Genomic DNA, 26,686 nt, shown 5'->3' with positions numbered 1-26,686 from the left:
AGGTGATCAAACGTACGTGCCTTTGGACGACAATGAGATTGAGGAGGATTAGATAGAAAAATATTTGTCCAAACTTTTGTAAAGTCCCAATGTGGCACAATGTATATACAACTAGTTACATTTTATTGTAACTTTTTTAATAGCCGATCTTCTGCATATTAAATTGTCAAGGTAAAGTAAATTCAATTTCAATTCTTTGTTTTTTTTGTATACTCTTTCAAAAAACAATTGATTTTTCATTGTTTTATGCAGGTCAAAAATAAAGGTGCTCATTTGGGCCACCCAATTAGCGGCAATAAGCGCGGTAATAGCAACGGCAACAGACGCGGTAATATCAATAGGTATATTATTGCCTCCAAACCACTACTGCATTCAGAGTTGCGGTTATTGCCGCATACGAAATTTTATCTCTCTCCATTTTCCTTTGTTTTTCCATGGCAATACTAGCGGTTATAGACTACTCCTCTTATAGTGCATGTTGGCTCTGATGTGTGTATTATACTATGGGATCTTCTATGCTCATCGATTTTTTGGACGATTGATTCTCACAGATTTGCATGTAGTGTTGTGCACTGAGTTTGAAATTCCAATCGAGAGGAATTCCTGGATGGTTGATCATTATGGCTAGTCTTTTTGGTTTTGTGAGTCATTTTATGTCATCATGCTGTCAAAATTTTGCTGGAATTTGTAGCTAGTATCTATCTCTTTATGCCATCGACAAATTTGGTTATGGTTGATAGATTTATGGTGTAGTGGGAGTTTTATGCACTACTTTAATGCATGATTAGCACTTATGGTTCGACTCGTGCTATGTTGAGAGCGGTTTTTGATCCTTGCAAGGAGAGGTCAGTACATTTTTCTTGCATCTCTTTTGGCACCTGTTGTGTGTAGATCGTGCTATACTAGTAGTGACTACCATCACATGTATGTTGAGTTGTGGATATTGACTTTGGTATGAAGTTGTGGAGGCATTGTTTTGGTTTGTTCTTGGTAGTTAGAACCGACCATTTCTAAGACTGGGTTTAGAAGAGCCCTTTTTGAGAGTGTGGCTAGTCTTCTCCCCTTTTCCCTTCCCATGTGGGATAATTCCCATGCTACATGGAAACTTCCTCCCCAATCCTCCCAACTCCCTCATGCCCAATTAATTTCCAAATTCTCCCCCAAGCACAAGAACTTCTCGGACAACCTTCCCAAAAGCATAACTTGTTGCTTTGGTCACGGAATGACACACCGTAATACACGGTGTTGGGCAAAAGGAAAACTGGGAATCCTCTATAGCTTGATAGACCAAGAGCGTTCAAACTTCATCCTTAGAACCAAAAACTATACCAAAACAGATCTTCATAACCCCCGACCAAAAGGCCTATGCTCCCTTGGGAATTTACTAGCACATGCCCACCCAAAGGACCATAGAGCATAGGAGCAAAACCCTGTCAAAACACGGATTTACAACGCACGCCGACCAATACATATGAAGACAAGAGCTTCCCCTTTCCCAAATGAACACCACAAACCCACAACTTAAACCTCAATCTCACAATTCATAGAAACAAGCCCTCCGAATCTGCCCACATGCAATTTTTCACCAAGCTGCCATAGTCGTAACCCTGCGGAGAACTAGTCATAACCTGAAGAGCACAACTCCAATTGGGTCACTTTAAAGCTTGGAAAAAAGATTGAAAAATGACTGGCGAGAAAGCTGAAGATGACCAAAATTGATTCCGTACGCCACCATGAGCAAAATTGACGCGAACACAAAGCTATCCCAGCACTACTACACGTAGAGAAGGCTAGTCGAGGCAAAAATCTGCATCCAAAAGCCCCCAAGAGACACAACAAACTAAAACCTACAAATTTATGATGTTTGGCTGAACTTTTTTAAGTTTGTACATGAGTTTAAGTTATATACAGGGATCACTTCAAAAAACTCACTCATGGGCACTTACAGTAGCCTGACAACTGTCACTAGACTATCGACTTGCAGTGCATGTACATGTGCTTGCTAAAGCAAGATAAAAACCCCACAAAAAGAAAGCCCACACACCCTTTTGACATCAGGCGTCATGTCCGTATGTACAAATTTACCAAAAACGGGGTTCTCAAAATGCGCGTCTTTAATGCATCATAAGTCATCACCAATGGAGGTTGAGATGATTTCAACCAAAACTCATACTCATCATACCACATCCTTGCATCCTCTTTCAAGAAAAAGAACAAAATCTTGAGCATATTCATTGGATCTTCCTTATTTGCCATCAAACAAGAAAACTCCATCTTTTCAATGAATGTATTAGCATCCTCACCTACATAGCCATAGAAACTTGGAAACTCTATCATCATATCAAAGCTGTCAATTGAAGGTCACTTGAAGAAGATCCTCGGTGGCGGGCACCAAAACACTATTGGGAAACAAGCAAACTGAAACAACTCTATAGCGATGTCACCCAAGAGCATTGAAAGAGAACTACAAGACACCAAAAGATTTGCAAAATCCCTTTGAAACACCACAAGTCCAACAAGAGTAGTCCCCTTGGGAATTTACTAGCCGTCGCCCACCCAAGAGACTATGTCACATAGGAGCAAAACCCTGTCAAAGCACGGATTTATAGCACACGCCGACCAATGCAGATGAAGACGAGAGCATCTCCTTTCACAATCAAACATCACAAACCTATAACTTCAACATCAATTCCACAATTCATAGATACATGCCCTCCAATTTTGCCAGCACACAATTTGCCACTAGGCTGCCATAGCCATAACCCTGCAGAGAACTAGTTGTGACCTGATGAGCACAACTCCCATTGGGGCACTTTAAAGCTTGAGAGAAAGCTTGAAAAATGACTGGAGAGAAAGATTAAGATGAACAAATTTGATTCCATACTCCTCCATGAGAAAAATTGACGCGAACAGAAAGCTGTCCCAGCACGACTACACGTAGAGAACGCTAGTCGGGGCAAAAAACTGCATCCAAAAGCATCAAGAAGCCACAACGACCCCAAACCTGAAAATTTCTGATGTTTGGCTGAACGTTTTTAAGTTTGTACATGAGTTTAAGTTATATACAAGGCTCACTTCAAAAAACTCACTCACGGGCACTTACAGCAGCTTGACAGCTGTCACTAGACTAGCGACTTGCAGTGCATGTACATGTGATTGCTAAAGCAAGATAAAAACCCCACAAAAAAAAATCCCACACACACGTTTGACATAGAGCTTCGTGTCCATATGTACAAATTTACCAAAAACGGGGTTCTCAAAATGCAGCTGTCACTAGACTAGCGACTTGCAGTGCATGTACATGTGATTGCTAAAGCAAGATAAAAACCCCACAAAAAAAAATCCCACACACACTTTTGACATAGAGCTTCGTGTCCATATGTACAAATTTACCAAAAACGGGGTTCTCAAAATGCACGGAACATAGTTTGCAAAACACTGTTGGGAAACAAGCAAACTGAAACACCTCTATAGCGATGTCACCCAAGAGCATTGAAAGAGAACTACAAGACACCAAAAGATTTGCAGAATCCCTTTGAAACACCACAAGTCCAACAAGAGTAGTCCCCTTGGGAATTTACTAGCCGTCGCCCACCCAAGAGACTATGTCACATAGGAGCAAAACCCTGTCAAAGCACGGATTTACAACACATGCCAACCAACGCAGATGAAGACGAGAGCCTCTCCTTCCACAATCAAACATCACAAACCTATAACTTCAACATCAATTCCACAATTCATAGATACATGCCCTCCAATTCTGTCAGCACACAATTTGCCACTAGGCTGCCCTAGCCATAACCCTGCATAGAACTAGTCGTAACCTGATGAGCACAACTCCCATTTGGGCAATTTAAAGCTTGAGAGAAAGCTTAAAAAATGACTGGCGAGAAAGATGAAGATGACCAAATTTGATTCCATACTCCTCCATGAGAAAAATTGACGCGAACAGAAAGCTGTTCCAGCACGACTACACGTAGAGAAGGCTAGTCGGGGAAAAAAACTGCATCCAAAAGTATCAAGAAGCCACAACGACCCAAAACCTGCAAATTTCTGATGTTTGGCTGAACGTTTTTAAGTTTTTACATGAGTTTAAGTTATATACAAGGTTCACTTCAAAAAACTCACTCACGGGCACTTACAGCAGCTTGACAACTGTCACTAGACTAGCGACTTGCAGTGCATGTACATGTGATTGCTAAAGCAAGCTAAAAACCCCACAAAAAGAAATCCCACACACAGTTTTGACATTGAGCTTTGTGTCCGTATGTACAAATTTACCAAAAATGGGGTTCTCAAAATGCGCGCAACATAGTTTGCCAACCCCCCAGTCTGCTAGAGCATTCATGCTCAGCAGTAGCATAAACATGTTGTCCACCTGGATCAAAAGTCCATGCAACATAAGCACAAAATGCATGAATAAACACCATCCATATCAATTCTCTCATTCCCAATATCAAAGCATAAACCATATGTAGAATCCAAATCCTCGTTAAGCATAAAGTATTCTCAATAGATACCACATAGATACACCCTTTCATTACTATAGCATGCAAGGAAGCCTTTAACATATCATCCAAAATACCTTCAATTTTTACCTCAGCCATTTGCATAGCCTCATGCATATCCATTTCATTCTCTCCACTCTTTATCAAGCCTCTATCCAATTCAACCATATCATTCTTGATAGGTAAGCCATGTCCCATATATACCTTAGGCTCCTTAATAAGAGGATTGAACAAGGTAGCATCAACCATATTCACATGAGGCATAACAAGAGAATCTCCATCCTTTTCCATATCTTCTGAAGCCTCAATATTCTCTTCATCAATTAAGGCAGGATCACCCACACCATCATGCACACCATGAAGTTTACCATGGATAGGGTCCTCATCAACAACACAAGTAGTATACTTAGTTGCTTCATCACCCTTTTGCATACAATCACCCAAAGCATATACTCGAGAGACCTCATCATACACATCACCCTCTTTGTCATTTTTATCTTCCTTGACCTCTATCCTGTGATCTTTGACTACCTCATCTACAAGAGAAGAACTCATAGCAACAACATTCGTATCAGAAGCATACTCATCCTCATTGTACCATATATGAGAAGCATTAGCCATGTGACTTGGACATTCAAAATGATCATCTCCTTGGATTTGAGACTCATTCATGACCATGGTAGCCTTCTTGCCTACATCCACCCTACTAGAATCATCATCTTTGACATGAAGGTTGACATCAAATCTCTTAAACAACAAAGATGGCATACATTGAGCATTCTTCTTAATCTCATTATGCAGATGACATTCTTCTTTCACATGCTCAAGAGAATGAGAAACATGGAAGTCTTCATTGCATACATTGTCCATATTTATGTCTAAAACATAAGATACATTTGGCTTCACATCTTCTTGCAATCCAAGCTGCTTCACTCTCTCTAGCTTCCATTCCTTATGCTTTGCAACCTTTACTGCATCATCAAATGTAAGTGGAATTTTAAGCTCAACCTTTACCTTCAAATCAGCCCTCAAAATTTTCATAAACATACACTTTTTAAGCATAAGAGGAGGAGCATCACTTCCCAAAGAAACACACCATCTTCTCCACAAGGCATTGAACTCCTTGAAAAAGGCATTTACACTTTGACCATCACATTGCACAAGTCTTTCAATGGAGTGCCATACATTCGTTGGGTCCTCTACCTTCTTGAACTTCTCAAGAAAAACCTTCTTTAATGCATCATAAGTCATCACCAATGGAGGTTGAGATGATTTCCACCAAGACTCATACTCATCATACCATATCCTTGCATCTTATTTCAAGCAAAAGAACAAAATCTTGAGCATAATCATTGGATCTTCCTTATTGGAAATCAAACACGCAAACTCCATATTTTCAATGAATGCATCAGCATCCTCACCTACATGACCATAGAAATTTGGAAACTCTGTCACCATAGCCATCAAAGCTGTCAATTGAAGGTCACTTGAAGAAGATCCTCGGTGGTGGGCACCAAAACACTGTTGGGCAAAAGGAAAACTGGGAATCCTCTATAGCTTGATAGCCCAAGAGCGTTCAAACTTCATCCTTAGAACCAAAAACTATACCAAAACAAATCTTCATAACCCCCGACCAAAAGGCCTATGCTCCCTTGGGAATTTACGAGCACATGCCCACCCAAAGGACCATAGAGCATAGGAGCAAAACCCTGTCAAAGCACGGATTTACAACGCACGCCGACTAATGCATATGAAGACAAGAGCTTCCCCTTTCCCAAATGAACACCACAAACCCACAACTTAAACCTCAATCTCACAATTCATAGAAACAAGCCCTCCGAATCTGCCCACATGCAATTTTTCACCAAGCTGCCATAGTCGTAACCCTGCGGAGAACTAGTCATAACCTGAAGAGAAAAACTCCAATTGGGTCACTTTAAAGCTTGGAAAAAAGATTGAAAAATGACTGGCGAGAAAGCTTAAGATGACCAAAATTGATTCCATACGCCGCCATGAGCAAAATTGACGCGAACACAAAGCTGTCCCAACACGACTACACGTAGAGAAGGCTACTCGGGGCAAAAATCTGCATCCAAAAGCACCCAGAAGACACAACGAGCTAAAACCTAAAAATTTATGATGTTTGGCTGAACTTTTTAAAGTTTGTACATGAGTTTAAGTTATATACAAGGATCACTTTAAAAAAATCACTCATGGGCACTTACAGTAGCATGACAACTGTCACTAGACTAACGACTTGCAGTGTATGTACATGTTCTTGCTAAAGAAAGCTAAAAACCACACAAAAAGAAAGCCCACATACCCTTTTGACATCAGGCGTCATGTTCGTATGTACAAATTTACCAAAAATGGGGTGTCAAAAATGCGCCCAATAACGGCTTGGAGCCCATCATCTCAGCCACTTCTAGAAATCTTAAATCTCAGTATTTCCAATTCCAATAAGTTGGCCCAGTTTCCTTTGTCACATGCACCTGCAATCACTTTCTAAGTCCACTTCGGATGTTCATAACTTATGATGTGCAAGTCCAATTCCCGGGCTATAAAGCACGGCTAAAAGTATTTATTAGAAACCATGTCTTGGGGATTGGAACAACCTAAAACATCAATATCCAAGCCTGGCAAAATCACACCTTTGTACATGAATTTTTACATGGTCACTTCCAAGACTTGTAGGGCTATGTACACATATATACATGAGGCTAATGGGCAAGCTTTTTGGCATGATCTAATGACTTTATGCTCATTCAAAAAATGCTTGACAGCGTCACATTGTGTCTTCACTTTGCGCAAATAGAGTACTTGGATGGGTGTTAGGTTGTTGTTCTTTTGCATATGGGAGATACAATACTTTGTGTCTTCACTATGCAAAAATAGAGCAATTGGACGGCTATCCATGTGTTCTATTTTTGCATAGAGGCGCATAAACACAAAAAGGAACGTTACAAAAAAATATCCAAATGAAAATACTTACCTTTATGTTTTCTTAGGAACATTTTGAGGTTTGTAGTTTTAGAACCTGTACAAAAGACTTTCACAAAATACAACGGATTGATCTTAAAATTTTATACATAGCCCCTTGGAGAGCTATAAATAGAATTTCATCATGCCAATCATGTACCTTAGTACATGTGCCCAATGGTCAAATCCATGCATAACGGTCAAATCCATGCATAACGATCAAATCCATGCATCGCAAATTGTGTTAGTTTAAATTTTACCTTGGTAATTGCGCACTTCTATATATAGAGGCACTCACACTCAAACAAGATTTTTTGCAAATATTTTTCTATTCTCTCCATTCGAGACTCCATATTGATCCACAAAGTCAATTCAAGGTCGACTTACATCGGCCCTTCTTCTCTTGCTTCATATACTGGATTTCAACTGAACCTTCACGTTTTCTTCAAATTTGTCCTTGTTTCTTCAATTCAAATAGTTGGATTCTCATTACAAGGTAATCCATTGTCATATTAATGCTTTTTGTACAGATGTTGGTGAGCTCACATTGTGTTCTCGCTTTGGAAAAAGAGTGTAGTCGAACACATGTCTGACTATACTTGTTTTACATAGGGACGACATAAAAGCTACTTTGTTATTTTCTTAAAGATGTGTCTTCCTTATGCAAAAATATTGTAGGCGGACGTATGTCCAACTACACTAATTTTGTGTAGAGACAACATGTTAGGAGACAGATCGAATGGGCTTCCACATGGCCGGACACCACATTTGTACTCTATTAGTTCTTCGAGCTAGTGTAGTAATTCTCTGAGTAAATCTTGATTCCAGAGTAGCAGGTCAATTTCCCGAGTTGTAATGCTGTCATGGTATTTGTAAAGGTCCATGTGAACTGGCCACTGTCCATTTAGAAATCCATAGGTATAAAGATCAATAACTTTAATGTGAAAAGGAAGCTTATGTGTAGAAGGGAAAACAGCTCTGCTGTACATACGCTCGAGTTACTAAGCTGCTCCAACTTGTAATCAACTTTTCTAATGATTGGGTAATCCATTTTCAAATCCGAAACTTGCATTGTGTTCCTCCTTCCTTGCTCTTTTAATTAAGCATAAGCATTGTCAGTTTTGTTGAGGTTCATGACTACGTGTTAGTGAGCCTAATCTTCAAATTTGAGTGCACATTGTTTTTAGTCATTTTGACCATAGGAGAGTGTTCCTAGACCATAGGGTGACCTTTCTGGACTGATCTGTTGCAGTTCTTAGGATCTTTTTCATGAGGGATCATGATTTTGGTACCTTGTTGGATTGCAACCAGACTTGGTAGGATAGTGTCCCTAGGTGTCCTAGACCTCCTCCTAAAGTTTCGTTGGATTTTGAGTCCATTCGAGTGCCAAAATGGCGTGATGACCTAGAGTTGTGAGAAAGGACATAGGCAGATTTCCCTGATCATTGAGTATTGGTTTGCTTGTAGTGTTGTTGTTTTTGCTTGTTAAGGTTCACTTTTTGAGATCGACGATCTCAAAGAGTCTATGTGCCCCATCCGAGTCACTTCCATGAGTATTGACATTAAGGTAGTGCCCGATAGCTATGCTATAGACATCCGTCGCGGTGACCCGCTTACATTGGCACCGCTGCTTGGGATATGATCCTTAGATGGTGAGTGACCTAGTGCATATTTAGAGCATTCTTTTTTGAAGATTTTTCTCTCCATTCCATTTACACTTTAGCAGTGAAGCAGCTAGACACGGGGTTTAGTGCTTGGTAGAGTTTAGAAGTCGAGGACTTGCTAGATCTATTCTTGATAGGTAAAGAGGGTTGTGAGTGAGATAGCCAAAAGCATTTCATTCTTCAATTTTCTCATTGCTTTCAGAAAGTTGTTCCGTTTTCCATTTTGACTTTATTTTGTACCGTTTTGTTTGTTTTTATTTCATGTTTCATTTCACTACTTAGGAGTAGGGTAATTAGAAACCACCACCATCAAATTTGGGCTAAAAGATTGAGGGGAAAAAAGGTAAAAACCATATTTTGGCAAAAATGACCATAACTCTGAAACTCTAAAAATTTGATGGTACAGACCTTAAAAGTGATCCAAATTCAAGAACTTGTGGATCAAGGGCATTAGTAGACTCTCTAGAAGCAATGTGGAAAGTTTGGCCAGATTTTGTGAGGAACATGGATCGCGATCCATGTACCCCAGAGACCATTTTTGGTGAAAAATGATCAATGACATTGAGCATTAGTGGGATATTGCTTTGATCAAGTTTTATTGAAAGAAAAAGGCAAAAATCACATCAGAATTGATTGTTAGGGAAAAAACAACAAAACAAGTTGGGGTTTTACAACTTTTTGGGATCCAAATTTAAAAACGAGTGAGATTTGGCTTCTACAGGGGATAGAAAACCTGCAGAACAAAATTCATGAAAAAATGCTGCCAAACATGGATTGCGATCCATGTGCCTTTTGACATTTGGGCTGATATTTGACAAGTACATCCCTGATAACTAGTGGAGCAACTTTGCCAAAAGGGATCATAGCCAAAAATTGAAAAAAATTAATTAAAACACCAAAATTTTTCCAGATAGCCAAAAACCGCAGGACAGACAGAAGAACTTGCTTTTGAATGACAAAAACTAGTCCAAATCCAAAACTCTTGATACCATAGCATCTAGTAAACATGTTGATCCTAATGGTATCGAGAAAAGTCAATTTAGCTTCAAAATATGGATCGCAATCCATGTACCTTTTTTGAAGTTCTACACAAGAACTAGACCAATAGATAGGGGGTACCATTTGGAACAACTTTCCCAAAAGGCACAATGTCAAAAAGGTGAAAAAAGTTGGTCAAAATAGCCAAATACAGAAACTAGTCAAAAATCGCACGGCAAACAAAAAAACTCACTTTTGACTAGGAAAAAATTGTCCAAATTCAAAAAGATTTGGGAAAGAGTGTCACCACAACATGGACTACAAGTTGACCAAGTTTCATGTCAAAATGAAGTCAAACATGGATCGCGATCCATGTACCTCATGAAAAAAATTTGAATTTCTTTTGGCTGAGATTTGAGCAGTAGATAGCTGGTACCATTTGGAACAACTTTCCCAAAAGAACCATATGCAAAAAAGTTGCAAAAAGTGGTCAAAAGAGCCAAAAAAAGAACATTGTCAAAATTGCCACATTAGACTGTGGAAGTCAATTTTGGTTGTGCAAAACTGATTCAAATTCAAAAAGATTTGTGGAGCAAGCTACAAACATCACAAGCTATCAGCACACCAAAAATTTAGATACAAAAGTAGTGGAACATGGATCACGATCCATGTACCCCTGAGGAAATTTTGGACAGAAACGTTTCCAACCTGTAGCAGAGATAATTGTGAACAAAAGTCTCCAAAGAAGTTTTGTCAAAAAAGTCCAAAAAACTCATCAAAAGTGCCAAAAATAGTTCAAGGTGAAAACCCTAAAATAGACCCGGGGATTGACTTTTATCTGACCTAAACAAGTCCAAATATTACAAAAATCATACAACAGGGATCAGGAGACCAAGGGAAAGATGTGTGCCAAGTTCTAGTGCAATCTGACACATAGGTACATGGATCACGATCCATGTTTTGTTGTCACAGACTGATACCATATTTACACCATAGCTAGAGGACATCACAAGAAATCTAGTGGTCTTCTCAAAACTGAATTTGGATATAAAAAACCAGACCATAAGCCCAAAACTGCCAAGTACTCTGAGCACGTGCCAGAATTGACCTAATTTTCAATCTAGAGGTCCATTTTAAAAAAAATTGATACCATAGGATCTACTAATCATGTTGATTTTGATGGTACCAAAAAGAGTTAATTTGGGCTCCAAACATGGATCTCAATCCATGTACTCATAGTGAAAACTTGAACTGAAACTTTCCAGATCATTAGTGCATACACAAGGAAACACATCCCCAACTCCAATTTTGAAAAAAAAAAAGTAAATTTGGGTCAAAAGGGAGCAAAACAGGTGACAGACTAAAAACCGCAGTGTAGACCTAGTGTTGGCTATTTAACGTATGAAACCAATTCAAAATTTGATGAAAATTGGTACAGAGCATGCACATGACCTTGTCTACATACAATCAAAATTTAAAAAATTTGGAGGAAAAAAATTTGACAGAGGAATATGGATCGTGATTCATATACCTCAGCATAGTGGGGGTATCTGAGTTGGTGATCTTGTCGACATACTTAACTACATCTCAAATCTCAAGTTTGAGCTAAAAATGCCTTCTCGAGACCAAGATACAAGACAAAGTTCATGTGTTCTGGTCCTGGAACTGTCTTGACTGCTATTTCAAGTGCAGTTCACCAAAATTGTTGTAACTTCTACTAGACAACTTCAAATTGAGTCAGGTATAGCATGGAAGAAAGCTTGCGGACAATAGGACACAACTAGAGCTAAATTTTTGGTTTTAGAGCTGAATTTTTCCAGGTTTTTTAAATCCAAAATTTTAGGGTATCCCAAGACCAATTTCCAAAGACCAAAAAAGCCTCAAAGACCTAACTTCTGAGAGACGTAACCAGGGGCAACAAGGGATAAGTTGCACTAAGACAAGGTGGGGTTGTTAAGGGCTACCTTGAGAGTTTTGAGTGAGCCTTGACCATGAAAAATAATTCACCACCAGGGTTCTCTACTCCACTCAAAGACATGAAGAACATTGCAATGCCGACAACAGGGGGATTGGGAGAATACCTAGAGGATAGGCATCCTCTGATCAACAAACCAAACGTGAGATTCATTAGAACCAATGAATCCATGAGAGTTCTTATGGATTAAACTTATGAGGGCTTATACAGATTCACAAACGGGGATCCATATATCTTCTACAAGTGTGTAGGGCCCTATGCTAGGGAGTATAAAAACCTCTATGCATTCACATATACAGATGCCCACGGAGTGCAAGTTTTGATGGCATATAAGTATGGAAGAGAGTACAAACTTATCAATCAATTGACCTACAGAGATATACGTACAAGGGTCCTCCAATGTCGACCTACTTTTAGCCAAAAAAGATGCCAGAGTACACTTTAGAGAGGATTACACTGGGAGTTTCTCGAAGACTAGAGGAGAGGACAAGAGACGTCTTTCCAAGAGACCACAAATTGTTTACATTGGTGGCTGTACCATAGAGATTAAGAATATATCAAGTGGCTTAATGTGTCAAAACAAAATACGATGGGTCGGAGGATCCATATTCTCATGTCTTACTCTTCAAACAAGTTTTGAGAGATGAACAGGTTGTGGATTTCCATACTCTGTATGAGGGATTTGGATTGACATTGGAAGGAGCGGCTTTGAGTTGGTTCCAATCACTAAGCAGAGATGTTTTTCCCAACATAGCACAACTCTTACAAGAATTTGTTGAGGAGTTCTTGAAAAGGTGGATCAAACACAACATGGTGTCATAGATCTATGCTTTCAAATAGAGAAAGAACAAGAGAGTAAAGGAAGCTCTACTTCGCTTCAAATGATACATAGAGAGATGTATTGTGAGAGAGTTACCGCAAGATGAGAGATTATCAATTGTCCTCATAGAGGTCTTGAGGAATGAAACTCTCAAAAATGACCTACATCTAAAAGGATGCTCTATATCTAGTTGACAATTGTAAGGCTTATGGAGTGGTGACTGAAGATACAGACAACGCGACTAGTAGTGCCTCATCTTCGAAGAGCGAATCAACAAAAAAAAGATGTTCAAAATCCTTGGGAAAAATCATTGATCAAGTGGTTGAAGGGGTGATTAGAAGAATAAAACAAGGCTACAAACAAAATCTCAATGTACGACAACCTCAATTGAGAATATGTAATACTTGTGGATGGGATCATCTCAGTCCATGGTGTAATACTCAACCAAAACCACAACAAATTCTAGGGCAACAACCACCTCTTCTGAATGATGGTAGAGTTGTACTAAATTGCACTCAGCCAACACATGGGCCACAACCTACAAGAAATCAGTACTCCATGGATACAAATATGCTCATGTCATAGCCAATCACTAGTATGGTTCAAAGAACATCCTCACAAGGCAAGAACAACCATTGGTTGGATCACTAGCTATGAAACAAGAAGGTCCATGCTATGAGTGTGGAGATGACCATTGGGCACGAGGTTGTCCAAACAAGGGTCCACGAATAGAATTATTTGTAGTCTATGAACGTTGTGGAAGAGACCATCTACACCAACACTTTGCTAAGAATCCAAACTACAAAGGGAAAGCAACAATGAATGTTGTAGAAGTGATGTCTTCTTCAAGCGGATCTAAGGTAGAACCCATAATTCCTGTAAAGGTGATGACTCGAGCTCAAGCTCAAGAAGCTGCTAGAAATTCAGTTGTTGAGGAACCCTTATTGCCACCCCAAACAGAAATTGAAAACTTATCGTTGAGAACTACAAGAAATCATGGAAAGCCAAACGAGACAAAATGAAAGAAAAGAGGCTACATGAGAAAGCTATTTTGGAAATTGAACTACTCCAAACCAAAGAACAGGTTAAGCACGAGCAAGAAATGAAGAAAAATGCAAAGGGGCCTAAAGAGTCAAAGACTAACTCGAGAGGTTCAGTCTTGGTGGACAAAGTATTTGAACCTTTAGATGCAATTTTGAAGCCCTATGAAGCTAGGCTAAAACCCAATCAAACCCAAGAGGATAGATGGCTAATATATCCTCATCCAAGGTATGAAAAAAAGAGGTTTCCAATGTGCAAGGAGCTCATCCAAGTGGCCCAAGCTCTTATGGAACCACATATTTCAGATGCTCCAAAAATGGAGGTGCTAATCCGTGGAAAAATTCAAGAATTGGAAAGCCATGGTATTGTAAACAAAGACCAGGAAGATCCAGGAGTTGAGGCACCTTTAGATACAAGGAAAGTAGCCAATACAACAGATGGGGTGGGATCACAAAAGCAGTAATGTCTATTCTAGATTTAGAAGAACCATGGACACAATCCTTATGGGAATTGATTAGAAACCAAAAAGATGATAGTGCTACTTTACAGTCAGCACCTATCCCTGAGATAAGCATGGATCATGAATTTTTCCCAGGGGATAGAAGGTCTTTATATGTGGATGTTGGGTCTGTAGCATCTGAAGAGAGAAAACCACACTCTCTATAGACTTTGCCATCTTTCATAGGAGAACTCAAAAAAAAAAATCAGAGGTTAAAATGTTACCTTCTCAATGGAAAGCAAGACCAAAAATGATGGATACCAAGAGCTTGCATGAATTGATGTCTTCTCCTATACAATGCACACTTTATCTCTCAGAGCTACTAGAAATTAGACCGCATCTATGGGGCCAAATAGGCAAAAACTTGGAAAACATGTGGTTGAAAATCCCTTCACATGACCAACTTGCGAACTGTGAAGGAGAAGAAGAAAACACCACCTTACCACTTGAGTACAAAGGAGTAAATACGGTTTCTATATTAGATAGTGGAGTAGGAATTGCTATTGCAACCAAAGAAATATGGAAAAAATGGGGAAAGCCTGCTCTTACAAAAACTCGAATGAAACTGCAATTAGTAGATGGATACGTGGAGAGACTGATAGGAATATTAGAACAAAGCATTGTATCCTCGTGTGGAATAGAGTATACCTTTGCCATAATGAATTTGGATAAGAGTAGAAACTTTGATATCATACTGGGCAGACCATTCATGTGTCAGCTCAAAATGGTACAAGACTGAGGCTATGACTATATCTACTTGAGACACAAAGAGGTTACTACAAAAATTAGTCTAAAAGATCATAGTTGTAGAAATATAGAGAGAACCATGGGGGAAGAATTACACTCCACAATTGAAGAGAAAAATGAGGTACCTGCTTGGCTACAACACAAAGCACATATTTGGAAGTATGGAGCTTCGGAGTGTGAAAGTCTTAGAAAGGACGATTGCATCCTAGAGCGTTCTGTAGAAGATGAAGCTTACATTAAGGAGCCATTCCCAGAGGAGTTATTTGAACCGTTTGGATGGGATCAAATACAGGTGACTCTTGATGTTTGCATAAATGAGGTGACCAACACCAAATCTTGTGATGAAGATGGCTTTGACATAACTCCCTTATTTACAATAAAGGTGTTGAAGGAAGCTAATGAAGTTTTTGAGTGTGAAAACAAAAACAGTGAGACAGATGGATACGTCTTGGAGCACGAGGCAAAAGTAAAAACGAAGGAAACATAACAACCACGAGAATATGTCATCATTAAGATACCGAAGAATTGACAAAATCATTTTCAAAGAATCCAACTACAGAAAAAGTGCAAATGAAAGCAGATGAAGGAGCAAAGTTTCCAAGTTTAACGTCAAATGTTCAACAAACACAAGATCAAAACAAGAACAGGGATAAGGAAGAAGATCGACTTTCTCCTATGACAAAATTCAGAATATGTGGAGAAACAGGACTCAAAATCACATGTTTAGCTGTGATAGATCCAGAAGCGAGAAAGAATCTAATTGAGAGGCCGGCGGGTAGACAGACATGAAAATAACCTCCCAACCATCCTATATATAGGCCCCTGGCCCTCTTCCGTATATAGACCCCTTTACTGCATGTGTGTCTGGCACATTGCCCGGGCCGTCGGGCCGTGCCCGTCTAGTCCTACCCTTGGCATGACATTACTCCCCCCTTGGAGAAGCGTTTTCATTCTCGAAAACACAAGTGGTGGTATCTTCATAAGAACACTAATGTTTTCCACCGTGGCATCCCTCATGGATCCAACGGTTTGTTGAATCAGAACCCGATTCATTGAGAGGTTCAATGAAATCAAGAGTAACATCTTGATTTTCTACATTGTTGTCCCTGTGCAACCATCTTGGTTAACCGAATCATAATCAAAAGAGCGTGAAGGCTCCATTTAGAACTCACTTGAGAATGCTAAATGAGTTATCACAACTAAGAGGTGTTTAAATGCATACCCAGGGTTCAGACTTTCTGAAAGTACTGGAATGTGCAATATAACCTCGGCTCATCTTTCCATGAAAGTACTATGTTGACCTACTCATCAGTAGCAACCAAGTCCTTGACTTGCGATGGTTTCTTGCCAATAGTCAACCTCATCCAAACTGATGATTAAGGTTAATAACTTGAGAATAACAGGTAGAGACTAGAACTAGCAGTAACATGCCTTTCATCATATGAAGCAAACTCCAAACCAGAAAGGTAACAGATCTAGTTGTTTCACTTCTTGCTAACTTATGCACTTAGCATATCCTTTAGCGTGCTTTACTAACGTATGCACTTTGCATATCCTTTAGTGTGCTTCACTAACGTATGCACTTTGCATGTATCCTTTAGTGTGCTTTACTAACGTATGCACTTTGCATATCCTTTAGTACCAAATAGAACGCTTGTAAGCTGCCCATCCTACGCGGGATGAATAGCAATAGTAAGAGTGAGATGCTTTCCCCCAACCACTTACAGACAGTCGCCCACGATTGACGACAAACTATGACTCGATCATTGAGGATCCAACTATATACTCAGTATGGAATGGAGACAACCAACTAGGTTGAAATCAGATTGGAGTTTCAAGCAGCCAATCACGAACACCCATACTCAACCATCACCTTGTATGGCAGGGTGTAAACTCATACTAAATTTGCAAGAGAGATTGCACGGGCAGCACTTGCAAAAAATTGCAGAAACAATAATGTCTATGAATTTGCATTCCGCTCTGAATAAATTTGTGGTAAACACTAGGGCCCATAACACCTAGTGTGCATGCATTTAACACAAACATATCCGAACCGCAACTCCATGACGAGACTTTCCACGGTACGTACATGAAAGTCTTGCAACAAATTTGGACCATAATAGAATGTGACAACCCGATCACACCTAGGTACCAACCATGAGACATTCTCATGAATATAGCATATTTTGCAACAAAAGTTGGACCATAATAGAATGTGACAACCTAGTCACACCTAGGTACCAACCATGAGACATTCTCATGTACATAGCATACTTAGCTACACGTAGAAAATACCCTCCCTTAAGGGGGTTTCACAGCATTTGTAATCGTAACAAGTTTGTACTTAGTACCCAACAATTTCTGGCCACTGAAATTGCTCCTGATACTGTGTGCTTAAAATGGTCGAACCAATGGATGCGACTAGCACCTAGGGACTTCGTCGCGACACATTGGTAAAAAGTTGGCGCCAGTGTCAGTCCAAGAGACTCATATTCTCCACATGTGGAATATGTCTCAAACAAGGATATCAAGAAAAGAGACATCCATCAAGTACGAGCTGGTACTTGTGTGTGGAGGTAACTGCAAACACTCCGCGACAAGAGTGAGAGGGACCCTCATTATCATGCTCCACACTGGCTCAACTGAACTCCTTGAGTTCCTAGACCATGTTGTATCCCATGTGACAACATGTGCCAAATCGAACCCTAAAACTAGGTTCGTAACAGCATAAGGTATAGTGGATGCTACGGTCCAAAATACTCTGTTCCAACATGCCCTTGGCATGGCTTTGAAATATTCAAGCATATTTATACGACTTGCATTGGAAACCGTGGGTGTTGCCTGTGCAATCCAACCCCTTTGGTTAACATCTACGTAGTCAAACCCCTTGGTAAGACCCTCTATAGAAACTGCTCAACTAGCAGGCAACAGTAACCAACATAGTTAACCGTGTACATAATGATTGGAATCAACTCGAAAAGTTGAATTCGTCTGCTACCGTGTGGTAGATTGCGGAATTCTTTCCTTGAAAGTTTAACTGGGAGAGATCAAACTGTGATCCTCAATGCCTATGGGGTGATTTAGCAGTCACCCCCCGGGTCGTACCCCAAACAATATGTCCATAGACACTCCGTAGTGCTATAGAGAGAGCAAGAAATCCACACAAGTGAACTGCCTAGCTCTTGTGGACAGCCATGCCGTCTCAACTGATTGCTGCATCTATACTTCCTTGTAGAGATCAGGTGCTGTGAGTTGAAGATTTATCAAAAACTCAACTTGAGTGTCGCACTGAAAACATGTAGTGCAAAAATGACACTGTAAACATCCTAAATGACAAGACCATTGCTTGTCCCTTAATGTCGATGTACTTCCATGGGTAGATCTGTTCACTCTTGAAAACAATCACCCAAGGAATGCCAATAGTTGGGTCTTACCCTTGGCCTGACAATGGCTCTTAGCCTGTGTGGCTCATAGCCCTTGTGCAAATTAGTGTTCAATGGACGAACCGATGAAGACTAATTTGAGTAGCATCTTAGCCACGTGCTAGCTGAGAGTTAGAGCACCTTGGCTCAGGTTGACTCACGAGAAAAACACGTATCAAAAGCTTCTTAGAAGATTTTCATTATTCCCTTAAAGAGAGAGAAGAAAAGATAGAAATAAAGAGAGAGCTTGCTGGGCTGAGGAAGTTTCCTTAAACTACTATGACGTGTATACTTTGTTCCTATGCTCTTGTGCATCTTATGCCAAACGTGCAGCTTAGCCTGTAAGCATGCATCAATCTGCCTGTATGACGCTCTCATCGAGAGAGGTAACATAAAACACGAGTCACAGCTTGACCCATTGACCTTGTAGGGGGCGTGATTGTACGATGAGGACTTAGATATGGCACTTTGCCTACGAATTAAGTCCGAGATTTAGGTTCTTTTTAGTGGTGTTGTGCGTTGTCAGCAACCAAAAATCATGTTAAACAATCCATAACATATCTTGTCCTTGACAGAGTGTCTGGTGTTATAGCGGAAGCGTAATCCATGATGTGGTGGAGGTCAGTCCACCTCGCTAACATGCCTTGCATGCAAGGTTGTGAGCCCTTGGCTACTATGACGGCCTCAAGCGTGAGATCCAAAACCTTAAGTGCCTTGCACAGTCTGCATTGGTAGTGATACATCATAACGTGATGTTGCCACACCTAAAATGGGAGCAAATTTCTGATCGTACTAGCTCCCCAAACTTGCGTGCCAATGCCCTTAATACCAAGTCAATGGGAAATATCTTGGCACAAGAGAGAAGCCTTGCTTTGTGTAAAACTGCCAAAGCACTTTTCTTTGCACAAAAACAATCGTTTCCAAGTAAAAGTGTAAACATGGAAAAAAAAACTAATAAACTTAAAAATTGTCTAACCTGGTCATTGCTGTATCCAGTTATCAGGTGTATCATATACTCCGGCTTTGCACGTGATGAAATAACACGTGATGAAATAACATGCAGGCAAATTGATAAATCTCTCCAAGTTGTTATGCTCATAGCATAATCCAGACGGGGAAATCTCAATGTAAGATGCCGAATTGGAAGCCTTTCTTCCCTTAACCACTTAGGGAGTTCTTGAGAGCTCATAGCAAAAGGATATTTATGCTAACAAACAGATGTCATAGCAAAAGAAAATCGACCCTGTCGAGCGTTCATTGTGTACCTACTGGAATCTATGAATGATATCCTTAATCAATCATAGACGGTCATTGACATACCATAGTTATCAAGCACATGCTCAATAAATAAAAATCAACTGCGTAGCTTATTAAGTACACCTGCCGACGAATCTTGCTGTCGTAAGAACCAAAAATCGAATGAGTTGCAAGCAAAAAGGAAACTGAGAGATGATTTTCCATACACTGTTGCTTTGTGCAATAGATAATGTGGTTCTTGCTGCCAAGGGCCTTGCCCGATTCGAAAGCAAATTGAAAACTGTGGCCATGAGCAGCTGCGGACGAGCCTTGCTCCTTTGTCCCAACCAAAAATAAATAAACTTTGAAGATTGGAGAAAAATAGTCGTACTATCTTTCAGAAATCCGTAGAATGTTTCATTGCTGATTTCTAGCTTCTGAGAATCGGCTTAATGATTGGCCTTGCCAATCATCAAGCCGGCCATGCCAAACAGTTTCTTGCAATAGTAATTACTGGTCGGCCTTGCCGAATACCTCAATCGTATATGTCACAGGCCCTGCCTGGCTTGCCTTGGTTGCCATGCAACCTTGCCTACATGTAGTATCTGTGATTGAGGAACCAAGAAAAAGAAAATGAAATAATTTACCTCATTCTCATAATGGTTACCTTTCCCATAATCAAAACCTGCTTTGGTTTTGTGCTTCTTCATGAAAATTGGTGTCTACCGAAGTTCTGAAGCATTAAGGATGTTTGCCGATTTCAAACAGAACTTGATTGTTTTCAATTCTTTGCTCGTAGCTCCACGACCTTGTCGGCCACATAGCTTGTGTGTGCGAGTTTCCTTGAATTTTACTCCGCTGCCGACATGACATGCAAACATTCACAACAATTAAAAACTGTTATGTGCTTCTCCTGCCGGCATGACTTCATCGGCAAACTGTTGGTCGAAAACCTGTTCTGCTTCACGGGGTGTGCATGCACCCCAAGCCTAAAATAAATGATCAATTTAAACCTTGGACGTTTGCCGGTGTGAACAAAAAGCTTCACAATTGGACATGGCGGGCAGAACGAACTGCGCAGAGGGAAAGAGGGAGGTAACTCGCGACCTGTTGCTATGATGGTCATGCCGTAGCATCGATATTTTCTCCTAGATGCAGCGCGACCCCAACGATGCTCATAGATGCCAATTTTGCAGAATTCGACCCTCTGTCATTTCCCAACTTTGGGGTTGTATCCTGCGGACCTTCGTCCTCCTCTCCACGGCTTGGTTTGTGTAAGCAGTCGCTTCCACTGCCCTCGCTGTTGAGTTTTCCTCTCGACCAAACCTTTCTTGCATGCCTCATGCATGCCTTGCATGATGGAATGCATGGCGCCCCTTGGGACAAGATCGAGAGAAAATATGTATACCAAGCTTCCATGAACACACACACACACACACACACACACACACACACACACACACACACACACACACACAGAGAGAGAGAGAGAGAGAGAGAGAGAGAGAGAGAGAGAGAGAAAAGAACCATACCTCCAAGCTTCTCTCTCTGCTCCTCCCCATCTCCCCTCGTCATGCCTCCAAGATTCTCCTTGCTCCTCCCTATCTCCCCTGAGCTCTGATACCAATGAGAGGCCGGCGGGTAGACAGACATGCAAATAACCTCCCAACCATCCTATATATAGGCCCTTGGCCCTCTTCCATATATAGACCCCTTTACTGCATGTGTGTCTGGCACATTTCCCGGGCCGTCGGGCCGTGCCCGTCTAGTCCTACCCTTGGCATGACACTAATGACTTATGGAACATGAATCATGATGGGAAAACCACAAATCATTGAGCTAGAGGAGATAGTGTACACAAGTTCTAAAACGACAATTCCTAGCTTTGGAGTGGCAGAAACTGTACTCAAGTTGAGTATCGGGAAGTATAAGGATACTTTCCACATAATTGACTCCCATCATATCAAAGAGAGTCTGATCTTGACAGAAAGATGGAGCAACATATTCTTTCAACAAAAACCAAAAGCTTCAACAACAACATCATAAAAAGCCCCAAAGCACCTCAAGTCAAGGCAAAAAAGGAGCAACCAAGCATAGCAAAAAAAGGTAAAGCAAAGGTAAACATTGAAGTATATCAAACTTTCAAGACGACTTTACCCTCAACGAACTTCCATCAAACTTCCCGTGAAGCCTCTACATCAAGAGCCAAACCATCAACAATGCAATGGAAACCGAAATAAAAATTCTATCAACCAATGTTTCCATCACATCAAAGCATTAGGAGGGAGCCGAAGAGTGTCAACCAAGTATTGGTATCCAAAGAGCACATCAAAGTCAAAGACCCAATTTGGAAACATGAAACACAAGTTCTACATCAACAAAAAAGGTGAAAGGGTGGGTAGCATCAAACAAGTCAATCATTGCTCAGGGCTACGTCCAAGGAAACGCTAATGTTTGGGCCAAAAAGCCTAAAGTAATAGCCTAGATCTACTCACCTCAAAAAAGAAGTTCTACAAGGAGCGAGCCAAGCTTTCAACGAAATACAAAAAACTCAAGCAAGCAAAATAACAACAACAAAAGATAGACAAAAAGACCTTCCAAGCGGGCAACAGAAGAAGTATGGGTGTCGAAGTCAAACTTCAACGAAGCTACCCATCACAAATAGATGCAACAACGGATGATTCCAATCAAGCTACTCAAAGCACAAGGATTTTATGAAGGTAACACTCAGATATGGTAACCAAAAGTTGTAGCTCAATCTGGAATAACCAAGAGAAATCAGGCAGCACAAGCTCGTCCAAAAGCTAGCAAAAACAACCAACATCCAACAGAAGCCAATTGTAACTAAGGATGCTACAATCTCTAGATGGATACCTCGTCATCAACTCCAAAATCAAGGCTTCTACAATGGAAACAATCAGTTTTGTCTATCGAAGCCTTGTGTCCATCAAATTATAGAAGAAGGTAAAATGCCAAAGACTTCACACAAGGACCAAAAACAAGATGGGTTCCAAAATTACTCGAGGAAACTCAAACACAAAGAACCCACACACAAATTCAACCGCTTCTCATGGGAGATAAAGCAAAGGCTACATCAGTCACACTCGACAAGCTACTCAAGAGGAGCCAAAATATGCCAATCTACTCGATAAAATGGTGGCATCCAAAGACCAACACAATGGAAGAGGCCTAAATTTCCAAAACTTATGGAATTGGGTTTTTAGCCTTGAACAGGTAAGTCCAAGTCGCCATTAAAAATACATGGCATAAAAGTCAGAGTCGGACAGCTAAGCCACTAAATGAGTGAGGCACTAGTCCAAACCTTCATATAATATTCTCTGTGGTCTAAGTGTCTTAGCTATTCTAGGTACTGCTCAAGCTAGAAGAGTTGAGCATAATTGCGTTGTGTCGCTCATGCTGGTATAGGTGAGCATAAGAGTCTAAGTCATTGTAGTATAGTGGTAAGTGTAGGAGGAAGTCCAAAAGACACTCACGCACTCAACACAGTGATGTATGATGGACAAGCATCTGCATCAAAAAACCTTCTTGGAAACGTGGAAGCTATTGAGACATCCTTTGACGTCACATGTGCTACATTTTTTCCTTGAAGCACCAATCAACTAACCTTGTGTATGTACTGCATGCTTTTGTTCGACCAATTTCTCGTATGCATATAGAGTGTCCCATAATTGGCACTTGCATTAGACACTCTTCCTTGGTTTCTTCAAAGTACTCACCTTGCATGACAAGTACTTCAAGTCAAAATGCTCAACTCCAATAAGAGCGTATACCAAAGGTATTTTTTTCCCACCGGGTTTTTCCCTTTGGTCATCTAGGTTTTAGACCCTACCCCTAGAATCACATCATCTTCTTGTATATATTCCTTCTACATCAACAATAAGGAAATGGCTACCCAAATCAATTGACAACAGCTTGGAGGAAAAATTGCAAGTCTCCATACGCTTATTAAGAGAATCTTTTATCTCCAAGGTTGACAACAATGCTCCATCAAACAATGGAAAGTCACAGAATGTCCTACAACAACAAGCAATGAAAAATTCAGCAAGCGAGTTATCCACAACAACCATAAGCAGCTCACACAATGCTTCAACATTGGCTATCTATTGTGGAAAAATCAAATTGCAGTGGACCACGCCACAAAGAGAATTAGTTCTACAAGCTCAGACACATCAACATCCATCTTTACGGCAGCTAAGATTGGTAAAAAAGAGGAGAATGCAATCAAGAAGAAAAGATGTCTTAACAATCAAAGCTCAAATCACTTATCAAAAACACGACAACTATGCATCACTCAAGGAAGGGGGGAGCATCATCAACAACAACGCACTTCCCAAGATGAAGACCAACCTTGAAGACAGAGCTGAAGACAACCCTATGACAAGACTGCACAAGGTCGTATCAAGGGACGACACGATTTAGGAAGGGGGAAATGTTAGGAGACAGTCGAACAGGTGCCCATCTGGCCGGACACGTAGCCGAACACCACATTTGTACTCTACTAGTTCTCCGAGCTAGTGTAGTAATACTATGTGTAAATCTTGATTCCAGAGTAGCAGGTCAATTTCTTGAGTTGTAATGGTGTCTCCATGTGAATTGGCCACTAGCCATTTAGAAAGCCCTAGGTGTAAAGGTCAATAACTCTAATGTGAAAAGGAGGCTTATTTTTAGAAGGAGAAAGAGCTCTGTTGTACGTACGCTCGAGCTACTAAGTTGCTCCAAATTGTAATCAACTTTTTTAATGATTGGCTAATCCATTTTCAAATCGAAAACTTGCATTGTGTTCCTCCTTCCTTGCTCTCTCAATTAAGTGTAAGCATTGTCAGTTTTGTTGAGGTTCGCGCCTATGTGTTAGTGAGCCTAATCTTCAGATTTGAGTGCTTAGATAATAGTTTTTAATCATTTTGACCATAGGAGAGTGTTCCTAGATCATAGGGCGACCTTTCTGGACTGCTCTGTTGCAATTTTCAGGACCTTTTTTATGAGGGATCTTGATTTTGGTACCTTGTTGGATTGCAACCATACTTGGTAGGATAGTGCCCCTAGGTGTCCTAAACCTCCTCCTAAAGTTTTGTTGCATTTTGAATCCGTTCGAGCGTTGAAATGCCATGGTGACCTAGAGTTGTGAGAAAGGACATATGCAGATTTCCCTGATCATTGAGTGTTTCTTTGCTTGTAGAGTTGTTGTCTTTGCTTGTTAAGGTTCGCTTCTCAAGATTAACAATGTCAAAGAGTCTCCGTGCCCTATCCGAGTCACTTCCTTGAGTATTGACATTATGTTAGTGCCCGATAGCTATTCTATAGATGTCCGTCGCGGCAACCCGCTAACACAACACAAGTGTTCTTTTTAAACTTTTTTTGGTAGAGTAGTCGGACATTGGTCTGGCTATAATGTTATAATGTAGAGATGACATGAGTGTTTTTGTTTGACATTTGCTGGTAGTGTCAAAAATAGAGTAGCCGAACATTGGTTCGGATACACTATTTTCCCATAGAGGGGACACAATTTTTACCTTTTAGATTGTGTATTTTTTAACTGAATATAGAGGTCTAACATAGTGTTCCAAGGAAAATCAATGTATCTCTATGTCTTTATATATTCATTAGAGATAACTTTAAAAGTTTACTTGAATGTGTCCTCTCAATGTGAAAATAATGTAGCCGATGTATGTCCGGCTACAATGTTTTTGCATAGAGAGGACAAAGTATTATTTTTGGTGCAATATTGTTAGAATGTGTCCATTTGAAGTTAATGAATAGGTCTAAGATAGTTTGTTGAAGAAAACCTATAGTGACTCTATGTGCATAATTTTTTCTCCTTTTAGGTCTAATCTATAGATGTGGCAAGGACCAAACAAACTGCAAGGAAGGTTCCTAGAGAAAATGTCAAAGCAAGAGATGTCAAGGGAACACCAGCTTATTTTTCACCAATAGGAAAAGGTGAGATCTCACAAGGAGATAAGGGAGCTGCGTTCTTCAAGCAACATGAGTTGGTATGAAACTCCCGCCTGTAAAGAAAAAGAGATTCTCTTAGAAGGTGAGATGCTTGAGGGAGATAAGGAGAGCACAAAAGGCTTTTACGATTGAAATTTCAAGGCTTCCTTTCCAAAGGGTGTGTAGACAAATAGCAGAGCATCTTAAGATTGATATGAGATGGACAAGAGGTGCCTTGCCATGTATGGAGGAGGCTGTTGTGAAGAATTTTTAATTGATCTCTTCCAAGATGCATACATATATGCAGCCCACTATCATACGTCACACTTATGGACAAGGATATGATTATCTAAAGTATATGAAGGTAGAGATTCAAAAAAGTTCTTCAAACCAGTACCTCTACAAGATGAGAAAACCTTCAAAATTCTCAACATACCTCCATCAAGAAAGGAAAAATACCAAGATAAATCTATCTCCTCATTGTGTAAGTCCTGTCTCACTTGGTACAATGAGCACTTCGTTCTTATCTTCAATGTTGCAAAGTGTTAATTGTGCATCCATACATCAGCATCTTGAATGGGGTTCTCATTGAAATCATCCATGTTTTGATCTAAAGGAACCAAATCCCCCCCCAACAAGATGCCATCGACTATAAAAAATAATAATAATGAAGTTTTGGATATGGATCATGTATTTATAGGTAATGGAGCCATATTGCACTTGCAAAGGACTCCATTCACTATTTTTGACTATAAAAAAATAAATAATGAATTTTTGGGTATGGATCATGTATTTATAGGTAATGGAGCCAGATTGCACTTTGCAAAGGATCCCATTCACTGTTTTTGACTCCAACCCTCGTCCA

General features: G+C 40.2%; 1 long non-coding RNA gene across 1 annotated transcript; it reads left to right on the top strand.

The window, feature by feature from the left end:
- Window positions 1–26,686, top strand: LOC147443093 (uncharacterized). The gene is made up of 3 exons (XR_015190309.1): window positions 1–171; window positions 253–341; window positions 25,713–26,686. It is a non-coding gene; the product is annotated as an uncharacterized LOC147443093 (long non-coding RNA).

Source organism: Adiantum capillus-veneris, chromosome 14, assembly GCF_014529385.1.
Source record: "Adiantum capillus-veneris isolate H3 chromosome 14, ASM1452938v2, whole genome shotgun sequence".
NCBI lineage: Eukaryota > Viridiplantae > Streptophyta > Polypodiopsida > Polypodiales > Pteridaceae > Adiantum > Adiantum capillus-veneris.
This window is presented reverse-complemented; position numbering and strand designations above follow the sequence as displayed.